Genomic DNA, 14,349 nt, shown 5'->3' on the forward strand with positions numbered 1-14,349 from the left:
CCAAAGAAACGGGAGGATGCCCAGAACAATTTTCATATATAGATTCTTGGCTGAGCACATTAAATAAAAATCCTCCATGGATAAGGGAATGCAAAGTCCAACGATGCAAATTATTGGCTGTAAAAGCCGAAGCTAGGAAAGGAATCTTGCCAAATAAACTCAAACCCATTTTTGAGGGACCAGAGGAAGAGGTGCTTCCACCTCCACCCTATGCTCCACATCGAAGGGAGCCTAATCCAAATACTCCACCAGTTGTAACCCCAAGGCAAGAAAGTGGAACGAATAATGGGGGTGGAGTCACAGAACTTGATTCCTTGATAGATTATGATAAATATCTTCAGGAGGCCTTGGAGTCCTATAATAAAGCCCAAGCAGAAGTGGTTATTCCACCTGTGAGTCCCAGTAGAACTCCATCTACAGTCTCCTTTAGTGGAACAACCAATTGCCCACCCCAAACCCCTGTACATCCAAATCCTAGAGAACTATTACAGAAGTTACAGGAAGACCTTGATCGGTCAGCAAGCAATACAGCAAGGCGTATAAAGCTGCTAAAAGAACGCCTTGGGACAGATACCATCCCCTATGATTTGAGGCCCCTAGAGCAAAGCGAAGAGAAAGGTCACGTAGTAGCCCCTCTTAGAAGAGTATTTGATGCACTTGAGGAGCCTGTGCTGGTTAACGGGCAACCCGGACCACGGCCACCTCGAACTTCGACCCTCCAGTACATTCCATTCACAACTACGGATCTGATGAATTGGAAAACACACACCCCATCTTTCGCAGAAAAACCTCAGGCTATGATGGACTTGGTGACTTCAATAGTAAATACTCATAGTCCTACTTGGACAGATTGCCGCCAACTCCTGAATACTCTGTTCACCACTGAGGAAAGAAGAGATATAATTGAAAAGGCACAGATATATTTGCGTGAGCAGGCCAGAATGGGAAATATTTTTAATATTGACCGTCATCTCCAGGATAACTTTCCTTTGGAAGATCCTAATTGGGATCCAAACAATGCAATTCACCTGGCCAGGCTTACCACCTACCGCCAGACGCTTGTGCAAGGTATCCGCAGGGCATGCCAGAAGCCCACTAATATGTCTAAAGTCTCAGAAGTAGAACAGAAACCAAATGAGAGTCCGGGAGACTTTTTAGAGAGGCTGCAGGAAGCCTATCGTATATGGACTCCTTTTGACCCTGAAGCCCCTGAAAACAGCAGAATGATTACTGCTACATTTGTGGCCCAGTGTGCTTCTGATATTCGTAAGAAAATTCAGAAATCAGAAGGATGGGAAGGGATGCTGATGAGCCAAATCATGGCCATTGCACGTCGAGTTTATCGGAATAGGGATGAGGCTGAGAAACAAGAGAAGAAGAAGTGGCAGAAGGAAAAGATGGTGATGCTAGCCACAGCAGTGAAGCAAGACTACCGCCCTTTAAATGGAGGGAGAGGGCGGGGAAGGAATCCACCACTGGGAAGGAATCAATGTGCGAATTGCAAGAAGGAGGGTCATTGGAAGCGGGAGTGTCCTGAACCCCTGAGGTTGGAAGAAGTACGCCCAGGTCCAGGCCCAGGCTCCGGCCCAAGAAACCAGGGACGGGGACGGGGAATGATCCGAAATGGAAGATATCAGAGACCTGGACAAGGACAGAGTAGAGACAATTTCATTGGACTGGCAGAGGAGGATTTTACCCAAGACTAGGAACGACCGGACTCCATAAAGTTAGGCTTCCAGGAGCCCACGGTCACGATTCAATTAGGGAGCCATTTAATAGACTTTATGATTGATACTGGGGCTGAATACTCAGTACTCCCAGAACTATTGCAGAAAAAGGCATCCAAAAGTGTAGTCATTAAAAGTGCCACTGGTCAGTCAGCTAAGAGGTCTTTCCTCCAACCTTTGGAATGCCAGATTGGGGGACATCGTTTAACCCATCAGTTTTTGTATATACCTGAGTGTCCAATACCTCTCTTAGGTAGAGATATGCTGTCCAAATTGCAGGCCCAAATCACCTTCACTCCTCAAGGTCCAGAAATGAAACTGCCATCAAAGGCAGCAGGAATAATTACCCTCTCAGTACCTAAGGAACAATCATGGCGCCTAATGTCAGCCCTGCAAGTCCAACCCACATTGGATACAGAATTAAACAAGCTCCTCCAAACCCTACAGGTGCCACCAGGAGTATGGGCCGAAAATAGCCCACCAGGAATGGCTAAGAATATAGCTCCAATTGTAGTAACCCTAAAACCTATGGCTACCCCTGTATCTGTAAAACAATATCCTTTACCCCGGCGAGCAGCAGAGGGCATCCAGAAACATTTGGACCGCCTATTAAAATATGGTCTGCTTAAGCCCTGCCAATCAGAATGGAACACACCCCTTTTGCCTGTTCGGAAACCTGGGACAGATGAATACAGGCCAGTACAGGACTTGAGGCTCGTAAACCAGGCTATCGAGACCTTGCACCCAAATGTACCAAACCCATATACCCTGCTGAGTTTGATCCCACCAGAAGCAACATTTTTTACTGTATTGGACTTGAAAGATGCATTCTTCTGTTGCCGGCTGGCACCACAGAGCCAACCTATATTTGCCTTCCAGTGGGAAGACCCTTTGACAGGAACAAAAGGCCAGCTAACCTGGACAAGATTGCCCCAGGGATTCAAAAATTCCCCAACTTTATTTGGTACTGCCTTGGCGAAAGATTTAACAAGTTACCCCTCAATACCTGGAGAAAAGGTGGTTCTGCAATATGTAGATGACCTTATACTAGCGGCAAAGGATTTTGATACCTGTAAAGAAGGGACAGAGGAACTGCTCCACTTGCTCTGGGAAGCTGGCTACCGAGTTTCCCAGAAAAAGGCACAGTTATGTTTAGAAAAGGTCAAATATTTGGGCTTTGACATCTCACACCAACAACGAGCATTGAGACCAGAGAGGAAAGAAGCTATTTGCCTTATTAAGGAACCTACCACAAGGAAACAACTCAGAGGATTCCTGGGAACAGCAGGGTTTTGTAGACTATGGATACCTGATTTCAGCAGTCTGGCCAAGCCCTTACATGAAAGCACTCGAGGTGCAGAAAAGGACCCATTCGTATGGGGACCTGAGCAGCAACAAGCCTTTTTAGCTATCAAACAACGACTTATGGAGGCCCCAGCCCTTGGACTGCCTAATTCGGAAAAACCCTTTCAGCTGTATGTACATGAACAGAATGGGATTGCAGCGGCAGTCCTGACCCAGAGATTAGGAAGTTGGAACCGTCCAGTAGCTTATTTGTCAAAACAATTGGACTCAGTAGCAAAAGGATGGCCTCCATGCCTAAGGGCAGTAGCGGCCACTGCAAGCCTTGTCAAAGAAGCTGATAAATTTACCTTTGGCCAGACGATGTATGTGAATGTACCTCATGCTGTTCTGACACTTATGGAATATAAGGGTAGTTATTGGCTAACAAACCCAAGGATGGCTAGATACCAAGGCCTGTTGTGTGAAAATCCCAGGATTCATCTACGAGTAGTGAATATGCTCAATCCAGCAACTTTGCTGCCCCTACCAGAGGTAGATGATGAAGAATCACATGATTGTCTCCAAATAATGGATGAAGTTTATTCCAGTAGACCCGATCTGAAAGATGAACCATTGAAAAATCCAGATGTTGTATATTATACTGATGGTAGCAGTTACCTGCATGAGGGTGCCAGACGAGCAGGATATGCTGTGGTCACCAATGAGGAAGTTGTGGAAGCTGAAGCTTTGCCTGCTGGCACCTCAGCACAAAAAGCTGAACTTATAGGTTTAACTAGAGCTCTGCAATTGGCAGCCGGATGTAAGGCAAACATCTATACTGATTCTAAATATGCCTTCTTAACCCTGCATGCACATGGAGCTCTATGGAAAGAAAGAGGTCTAATCGGAGCCCACGGGAAGGCCTTGAAATATGGACCTGAAGTAGAAATCCTGTTGGAAGCAGTATGGGCTCCAGAACAGATTGCTGTAATGCACTGCAAAGGTCATGGACGTGGAAGGGATCCAATAACCAGAGGAAATCATGCTGCTGACAAAGCAGCCCGAGAGGCAGCCCAAAAGCCTGTGGGAGGATTTATAGCAGCCCTCATACCAGAGGTAGTTCCAGAAGAAGTTAAACCTCACTATACCCCAGAAGAGAGGAAGTGGGCTGAACAGGAAGGGGCGATTGTGAAGGACGGTTGGATGATCCTGCCAGACAATAGGATTTATGTACCTCATCACCTAGCAGGTACAATTGTAAGAAATTATCATGAATCTACTCACCTTGGCGGTACTGCAACCAGAGAGAGTCTCAGTCGGAAGTTGTATATTATTAACCTATCACAATTAGCAACTTGCATTTCCCAGAAATGTGTTCTTTGTGCTAAAAACAATCCCAGGCAGGGACCGGTACAACCTCCTGGAATCCAACATGTGGGATACGTCCCCATGGAAAGCCTAATTGTGGACTTCACAGAGCTGGTCCCTTCTAAGGGATTCAAGTATCTCCTTGTGTTTGTAGATACTCTTACCGGATGGGTTGAAGCTTTTCCCACCAGAACTGAAAAGGCACGAGAGGTAACTAAGAGACTCCTCACTGAATTGATCCCAAGGTTTGGATTACCTAGATGCATTGGAAGTGATAATGGGCCAGCGTTCATTGATCAAGTAGTACAAGAAGTATGTCGAGTCCTACAAGTAAAGTGGAGACTGCATGCAGCATATAGGCCTCAGAGTTCAGGGAAAACTGAAAGAATGAATCGGACTCTGAAAACCCAATTGGCAAAATTAACCCAGGAAACAGGATTGGGATGGGTAGATGTGTTACCCATAACACTGTTTCGTGTTTGGTGCGCACCCACAAAAAGACTTAAGTTGTCACCTTTTGAGCTCCTGTATGGGAGGCCGCCCTCCTTTGTTCAGGATATTCCAGCTGACCTCAAACAAATAGGAGACTATGTGACACAGGGACAAGTGCAATCTCTCTCCCGTGTTTTTGTTTCTCTTAACAGGTGGGCCCTCGAGCGCACGCCGTACAGCATTGCCGAGCCGATTCATCAGTTCCAGGCTGGCGATAGCGTATGGGTGAAAGAGTGGAAACGCGATCCACTTGCACCTAAGTGGCGTGGACCTTACACCATCTTGCTCTCTACTCCAACAGCGGTGAAGGTAGCTGAGGTGACCCCCTGGATTCATCACTCCCGTTTGAAGAAGTCCGAAGGCAGTTGGACGTGCAAAGGTGACCCCTCTAATCCTTTAAAACTGACTCTCTCCAAAAACCCCTGTATCTAGCCCTACGGGGAACGGGCTAGGTCACGGGCAACATTAGACGACCGGCCTGCTGCAGCCACAACCTGGAAGCTGGCTGACCTGCGCACGCCTGAAGCTTGAGGAGCGTCTGAACCAGCGATTGTAAACGGGAAGATTCTCTTATACAATTGATTGACTGCCCCCCCCTGTGGAACAATTATCAGAGATATTACTCATTGGGGATCCTTGGGACATATGTTTTGGTCTTGGTGGTTCCCCATTTCTGTCACTGGGGGAATTATATTGGGACTAATATTTTTTTGTTATCACAATAAGGTAATCTTTTGTGGAAGGAATGCATATACTAGACATCAACATGATTTTATTATTAATCCTGATCCCTTGGGAAGGGGAAGGGTCCTTGAATTTGAGCAAATTTGCTAAATATGGATTCCGCCATGACCACAATATGTGGGTAGGCTTAGCTGAGATGGTAGCCAATGTTACAAATAGGACCAATTGCCTTGTTTGCTCTCTTGGGCCAGATGATTCAGAGGGAGGTATGCCCTTATTACCAATACCATTAAATGCCATTGGTATGGTAAGCGAAATGCCACACCAAACAGAAGTACAGAATTTCCCCGGATGGAACTCAACTAAACCAATACGAGTTATACCTGTACAAGGGGAATTCTGTGTACATAAATCATCAGAGGCAGCTGATTCTACCATGATAGGCTCTTCTCATTGCCACTATACTTGGGATTATATTAAGAATAGTCAAACCTGGGCAAACGGTACTACCTATCGAACTCGGAATACCTTGCCCTGTGCACCTCCTTTTATTCATGCATGGAAAATGGTGTGGAACATAACTGTGACAGAAAAAGGCAATCTAACTTACTGCACTGTGAACTCTGTACCCCTTTTGATATTTCGCCTTATGCACTCCACGTACCAAAAACCTCAGACCCGATGGTTGTGGTGGATATGTGGAGAATGGGCATACAAGAAACTCCCTTCCAAATGGAGTGGGACTTGTTTCCTGGGATGGGTATTACCACCAATGTGGATTATGCCCACTAGTTCAGCCAAGCGTACACGAAGAAACGCTGATATTTCTCATATAGCAGGAGGAAGTACCCAAAGTTGGAGCGATACTGATGATTGGCCACCAGAGCGCATTATAGCCTATTATGAACCTGCCTCCTGGAATCCTGATGAGCTCATACAAGGGGCTCGAGATCCTATTTATAATCTAAACAGAATAATTCGATTGCAAGCAGTAGTGGAACTTGTAACCAATGCAACGGCCCAGAGTTTGAGACTTATTGCACAACAGTTGGATGAAAGTAGAGCCGCCATTTTGCAGCTGAAAATGGGAATGGATTATGTACTTGCCAGGCAGGGAGGCCTATGTGGAGTCTTGAACTTGACAGGGAATGCCTGTTGCTTTAACATTTCTGATAATGGTGAGGCAATCCGTGTGTTGGCCACAAAGATGGAGAATATAGCACATGTCCCAGTACAAACATGGGAAGGATGGGATATGGGATGGCTCACCAACTGGTTACCAAATGTCGCAGGACTCAAAGGGATACTATTGTCTTGCTTGTTTTTCTTGACGGTAGTAGTAATGGTTTTGTGTATGGTGCCATGTATCATTTCATGTTTTAGAAATACAATTAGCAAGATGATTTCAAATGAAACTCTACCTCATATCATGGCCCTATACAGAGCTTTACCTCAGGAATATGATGAAGATCAAGCTATCAAGGACACTTGGGAAGGTCCTTGAGCTTGAAAGGGGGGAATGAGGCATCTGATCATAGCCTGCATTTTTAATCAAGGCTTATATTTTGATCAGATTCCTGTATTCTAAAAATGACCTTAAAGAAATATATATTTGTAAATGTTTGTATCTCTCATGCCAGGCAGAAACCATACTCTGGCAGCTGTTTATCTTCTTGATCAAGGGCCCCCTGATTTATAGCAGTGTCTCAGGGTTGTAAAAGGAAATTAAAGTCTGGGAACAAAAGGTCACACTGACCATACAAATTATAGAATACAATCAAGGTTGCAAAAATAGTAATTAATTATGATGCCTCCCATTAAACTTGAGCCACATCTTCCTAAGGTTAAAAGGGCAAGAGCTAATACAAACAGCAGCTGGCCAAGGGAAGAGGTCTCTCTCTCTCTCTGAAACTGCTTTGAATCTTTAGAATTTAGCTTAGCTTTTACTAAGTTCCCTTTCTTCTAAAAAAACTATATATGTATGAAATATATTGGCTTAAATGTAATTATGCAAAGGATTTAGAAAGTAAGAAATTATAGAATCATAGAAGAAGTTGGAATAGACCATGAGGGCCATTGAGTCCGGACCCCTGCCAGACAGAGAGACGCCATCGGAGCACTCCTGATATATGGTTGTCAAGCCTCTGCTTAATGACCTCCAAAGATAAAATTAGCCACCATCTGTTTTGGAGTGAATAGGGCAATAGGGCAAAAGATGAAATGTTAGTTAAGGCGCCTAGTCTAGGGCAAAAGGTTATTTGGTAATTAAGGTGCCTTGTAGAGGTTAATGGCTATTTATTTGCCAATTATAAATAGAAGGAAATATAGCTCTTTGTCTCCCATAAAAGGTAATAGGAAATGGGTGTATCTTTTATGATTGGTTCTAGCAAACAGCCAATAGGAATTTTAACCAGGCTGATTGGACAGAGGCAGCCAAAGGAGGAGCAAGGGGGCTGAGCTGAGGGAATATAAGTGCTGGCCATAAGGGCAGGAAGGCAGGCCAGAGCTTGGTAACCATATACCACTGTGCCTCTCATTTATTTGTCTGACAAATAAATTATTATTTTAATTTCTCTATTGCTGCGTTGAATATTTCATTCCAGCTAAGCGTTAACCACAAGCAGGGTGCTACAGAACGACGGGGGTGGAGACGCTCCTTCAGGTTTACTGGGCCAAGGCCATTTAGGGCTTTAAAGGTCATCACCAACACTTTGAATTGTGCTCGGAAACGTACTGGGAGCCAATAAAGGCTGTTCTCTCCACCGTTGAAGGGGAGTAGCACATGAGGGCATATCTGTGCTGCAGATTTAAACTAATTGTCCTCTGATAATCCTAGGAAAAGTTATTTACTGAAGTGGCTGAGAAATTCTTATCAGAGAGGGTGGAGCAACTAATTGAAATTTCACCTTTGTACACACGTACACATGTACACACACACACAAACACACACTTCTCTCTACCTTCCACAGAGACAAGAGGGAGCCGGTATCAGAGTTTGAGGACACATTTTAGCCAGGCAAAAGCTACTCTGACTGTGAAGCCATGCCAGGCAGAGCCATCCCTGGGTCTGAGGTCTTCCATTTGCATCTTAAGAGTTCCCAGGGGCAAGGAGTTGGATAAAAATAAATGAATATCTGTCTCATAACTTTTGGCACAGATAGTCTCTCCTCTTGACTGCTGAGGTGCCAACCCTTGCTTCCAATCTATCAGGCACTACTAGTGTATTGCTGGATGCCACAGCACAAACAAATAAAAATAAAAATCAAGCATCAGGTGCTTTTTACTTGATGGTAAATCTACATTATTATATTAGTTTCATCATGCTTTAGCTGGTATACGGCCGTTCTGAAGACAGCTGGTAACTGTAGACCCCACAGTTCGCATATTGTTTGAGAGATTCAGGGTGCAGAATCTGGCACATTTGAATTGCCTCACTGCTTCAAACTTTTCCATCTCAGCGGGTCAGTCTTAAGAACAACTTGTAGCTAAGAACATGCTCCCATGCTTGCTTATTTCCTTCTCCCTCCCAGTTCATTTTCCTTTTGTGTCGTGTCTCTTTAGATGGTGGGTGGTTTGGAAGGTGGTTTGGGAGCATTTTTTTCGGACTGTAGAGCGGGGTCGTAAAATTCTCACAGATAAATATAATACAGCTGGGCCAGCAGATGCTATAGGAGATGAGAGACATCCAATTCCCTGTGCTACAATCCACTTTTAACTGCCCTTATGAAGGTGAATATATCTGTGCCTTTCACGTTTCTTTGTTACTGCAGCAGGTTAACTTACAGTTTGACCACATATCTTTTCTCATCTTCCACTCTTCCTTCCCTCTTTCAGCTGGTGCTACAAAGTTCATCTCTCTCATCCAGAAATGTTGTTATTCAGAAATGGCCTTGCAGGGTTTCCATAGAGTCTGTGCCTGAATCCAGATCAAATAGTTCATTTTTGAAGATGGTGGGTTTGTGTGTGTGTGTGTGTGTGTGTGTGTGTGTGTGTGTGTGTGTGTGTATCCTAGATGCAGATTCACTCTCAGCAGTAAGATGGCTTCTTTTTCCATCTCACATTTTCATCACAAGTTTAGCAAGCCAAGCATTACCTTTCATTATTCCTCCACAAACACCACTGGCTCACCTTTATCCTTCTGTGCCACTAGCAGGGCTTCCGCAGGTAGGCACTTTATTCAAAAATTAAAAACAAGTGTTTTTAATAACCTGTCACGGAGTTAAATGCCATTTTTAAAAAGCAGAAACAACAACAACAACAAAACCCTTCTTCTGTCGCATTCACTCATAACCAAGTAAGATTGTGTTCCATGAATGGGGTCTTAAACATGAGCCCCTAAGTGACACTGGAGGCCAATTCTGGATCCGCACATCCTTCCATAGTGGGGACGTAGTTTCTGGGCAGGAGTTGATCACGGAGAGGGTTTGCCAAACATGCCTTCCTCTTATCTCATTTCTCCTTTTGTCTTGAGTTCGTGCTTCTTCAAAGCCCATGACACCTTTGGTAAAGGCTGTTCTCCAGTTGCAGGCCAGTGTTTCCCAGTTGCCAGTGTTTATACTTCCTTTTTTCAGATTTGCCTTAAGAGATTCTTTAAACCTCTTTTGTTGACCACCAGCATTACATTTTCCATTTTTTGAGTTGAGTTGCTTTGGAAGACAATAATCAGGCATCTGAACCACATGACCAGTCCAACGAAGTTGATGTTGAAGAATCCTTGCTTCGACGCTTGTGATATTTGCTCCTTCCAGTGCACTGACATTAGTTTGCCTGTCTTCCCTAGTGATGCATACCAATTTTTCAGAGACAGCGTTAATGGAATCTTTCCAGGAGTTGGAGATGGCATTTAAAACCCTATCACTGCCATTCCATGATGCTGCATGGTGGCCAAAAAAAATCCACAATTTGTGTTCGAGATGCTCACTGCATGCGCAATTGGCACTTGGCCATAGTCTACAGTTTAATGGTGTTTTTTATTTGCATTTTGCATCTTCTAACAGTGGCAATACAGTGGTACCTTGGTTCCTGAACGGCTTGGCTACCGAACACTGCAAAGCCAGAAGAAGGTGTTCCAGTTTGCGAACATTTTTTGGAAGCCGAATGTGTGTTTTGACTGTCGCCATTGTTTCCGGGGCCAATCAGCCAATCAGAAGCCGCGTCTTGGCTTGTGAATGTTTTGGAAGTCGAACGGACTTCCAGAATGGATCGAGTTCAAGAACCAAGGTACCACTGTACTAGAAACAAACAAATTTGAGACAAAAATAAGCAATGCCAGGTCACTTGTTTACTGTGGGTGAGAGGAGTAATTGGCAGCTTGTAAATATTGTTGCATGCCACCCCAATCTTCAAGCAGTGCAGGATTCCAAGACTTCTGGGTACTTACCCAGCGTACCATTTCTATGGAATAAGGAAGGGGAGATAAGGATCTGGTCTGCCTGTTGGATTCAGTTCCCTGTTCCTGTTGAGGCAGAATCTCAAATTACCTAAATGTACTGCTGATGCTGATAACATAAGGCTTGCGCCACAGAGATGCAATGATAAAGGGGCACTCCTAACTGGGTGCAGAAAGACCCATAGCCTACCATCGTCAACAGTAGCTTTCAGTGCCAGATTCTAGCCTTCTTTTTTCAGAGGCAAACCTGGGGTCCCATCCACCCTTGGCTAGGAACTGTATTGGCACCCCCCCCACCCTCACCAGAAAAAAAACACTTTGTGCCACAGTGTGAGAAAGACAGGAAGCTTCTCCTGTGTTTGATCTTGCCATGACAGCAGTGGCATGACACACAAACATATATGCCACGCACTCCATAGTCTCCCCCTTCATGCTGCCTTGCCATTTCTCCTACAGCTCAGATCCGAGATCTAAACACAAGACCTTACACAGATAACTAGAGAAGGATTTATGGGGTGATTTTTGCACCCCTCTGGGGACCGGTTTCACCATCCGCTAGATATCCCTCTGCCTCCTCTTTGTACTATGGTTTTGGATACCCAGTCCGTCACAATGGGCATTGCAATATCAGATTGCTGTTTGTGTTCACAGCAAATTAGGCACATCATTCCCTTTTTGTCACAAGCAAAGTTTTTTCCAGGCTCTGATCCACCTAGCAAATTCATTTCTAACCCATCTTTTCTCGCTCCCCAGCTTTGTTGTGCCATATTGACCCCAGACCAAGGCAAACCAGTAGCTATCAAGCACCAGTTATCATCACATGCAGTCCTCTATGTGACTTTCACCCAAAGGCCCTTGTTTTCTTTTTTTCTTTAAGGAGGCCAATATCTCACACCTTTTCTTTTGTGTGTTAGGGTCTTCTCTTTCATTGTCCAAAGGTGTTGACAGGCAATTAACAGGCAGCCAACTGGACTGTATCACACCCGTTTATAGGAGTCAATATGCTGACTGGTCCCAATAAATCAACCTTGCTAAGTCGCCATCATCCGCTTGGTGAAACCTGCTAGCGTGATCTGCGATTTCCCTGGGCTTTTTGAACACGTAGCTACAGTGACAGAGGAAAATATTGATATTTTGGGTTTGCTTTGTAGCCTGACAAGATAAATCCTCCCATCTGCCAAGAAATTCCACTCTCAACAAGTCTTGAAAAATGCATTCTACCTTTTGTGCATGGTTTGATCCTCAGAGTTAGCTTATGGAGGCATTCGGCAAAGTTCTATGTTTTCACTACTGCTCAGCATCTCTGTTTTGCGGCCCGGACACAATCAGAGGCTTCTTGTTCTCTCAGGTTTGTGTTTCAAAGTCACTGGCTGCGGCGGCGTGAATACGACAAGCAGAAGAGGCAGGTGGTAATGACCAGAAAGATCTCCAAAACTTGTTAGAGCGGAGAGCCTGCAACTTCACACCTCTCCATCCTCCCCGCTACAATTTCATACCACAGCTCGATGGCTGCCCAAATGGGCTTTTACAAATTGGCCAGAAGGGGCTGTCAGAATGGGGACGTGCAGCTGTCTGACATGGTCTAAGTGACTGTGCTCATTGGTGGTTTCTCATCTGGAATTTGAAAGCTCAGCTGAGAGATGGCACATTTCAAAACCCCTTTTAAAACAACCCCCTGCAAGATGTTAGAGGGCGCTGGTGTGCTTGCTACAATGGTCTCTCCCAACTTTTAAAAACTCTCTTTAGCAAAGGTAAATGCAATGAGCAGTGTTGTTGCTGTTGTGTTTGTGTGTGTGTTACAATTCTGTGATTCTATGGAAATACTTCAGTTTGAATCCTATAGAAATATTGCAATTCGATTTCTTTCTTTCTTTTTTAAGTTAATGGTCTTTTATTGGAAAAAAAGACTAGCATTTACAACTTGGAATGGACATAACTGCAATATCTTGAACAGTGATGTTGATAGTTGTGCTGAAGTCCACAGGCTACCCCACCAGCTCCAAGTCTCATTACGGAAGGTTTTTTAAAAATACAAAAGAGAGAAAGAGAGAAAGGGAAAGAGAAAGAGAAAAAGAAAGAGAGAGAGAGAGAGAGAGAGAGAGTGTTGCAATTTGATTTCTATGGGAATTATGAAATTGCTTTTGCAAAAATGTGCCCAGGAGTTAAAACTCTGTGCAAAAAATGTGTTTATTAGGAGAAATTCACACCCCCAAAAAATCTTCTTTTGTGGGGATTTTGTTACATTGACAAATATGCTGCAGAAATAAGGAGAACTGAATTTAAGAAGGGAGGAGAGAGAAACTGAAAGAAGCGAAATGGACAGATCCTCCCATCCCTAACCCTGACCTTCTCTATTTCTTATGAAGGAACTCCATTCATTCATAAACACCTCTTGTTTACATTGCTATTATTCAGGGACCAACCCTTAATTCACTTTGTGAGGCTGGGATCCCACCTCACAGAGCGGCTCAGGAAGGGCAACGTGAGGATAAGTTTGATACTGTTACACTGACTGCAGCAAAATTCCTCTCAGAGGCAGTAAAAATCAGAAATCAGTATGTACAGGCTAAAGCTCCTCTGTTGGCTAGCAAGGCTGATCTTACACCTCAATAACTGTTGATATATATTATTGTTGTACTGTGTATTTTGGGTCTACGAACCGCAATAAAGCTGTGTGTGTGTGTGTATAGATGAAACCATTTATTTAATAAATGTGTTTCATTTTTAAAACACACATTTATTCGGTCAATTCATATTTCATAAAACGTGTTTAAGACCGTAAGCCTGCCATCCTAACCACTCTTACGAAGGAAGCCGCCCCATTGGACATAACAGAACTTTACTTCAAAGCAAAGGTGCACAGGATTGTGTACAATGGTACCTCTGGATGCGAACGGAATCTGTTCTGGAGCCCCGTTCGCATCCTGAGCAGAACGCAACCCGCGTCTGCGTAGGTCGCTATTTGCCACTTCCGCACATGTGCGTGACGCCATTTTGAGCGTCTGCGCATGCGCAAGCCGCGAAACCCGGAAGTAACACGCTCCGTTACTTCCGAGTCGCCGCAGAGCTACTTCAACCCGAGGTATGACTGTTCTTAACAAATAGAAAAACACCATTTCCGCCCACCCAGGGCTCTACCCTGCAATCCAGTGTGCACTTGGCTCATTTTCTTAGCAAATTTCTAGGTACAGACCTGCCTTCCACCCAGTCAAAATACGGGCTGCGTTTCTTGTCTTTCTTTGAATGGATCCTTGAGGCCTGTGTGTGAAAAGTGAGTGCATTTGTAGCATCCCACCTGGGCAGAAACGCCGTCAGCATCCCAATCCGTGAAGTATATTTTTGCTGGACCAACATTAATAATAATAATAATAATAATAATAATAATAATAATAATAATAATTTATT

Source organism: Podarcis raffonei, chromosome 1, assembly GCF_027172205.1.
Source record: "Podarcis raffonei isolate rPodRaf1 chromosome 1, rPodRaf1.pri, whole genome shotgun sequence".
NCBI classification, from domain to species: domain Eukaryota; kingdom Metazoa; phylum Chordata; class Lepidosauria; order Squamata; family Lacertidae; genus Podarcis; species Podarcis raffonei.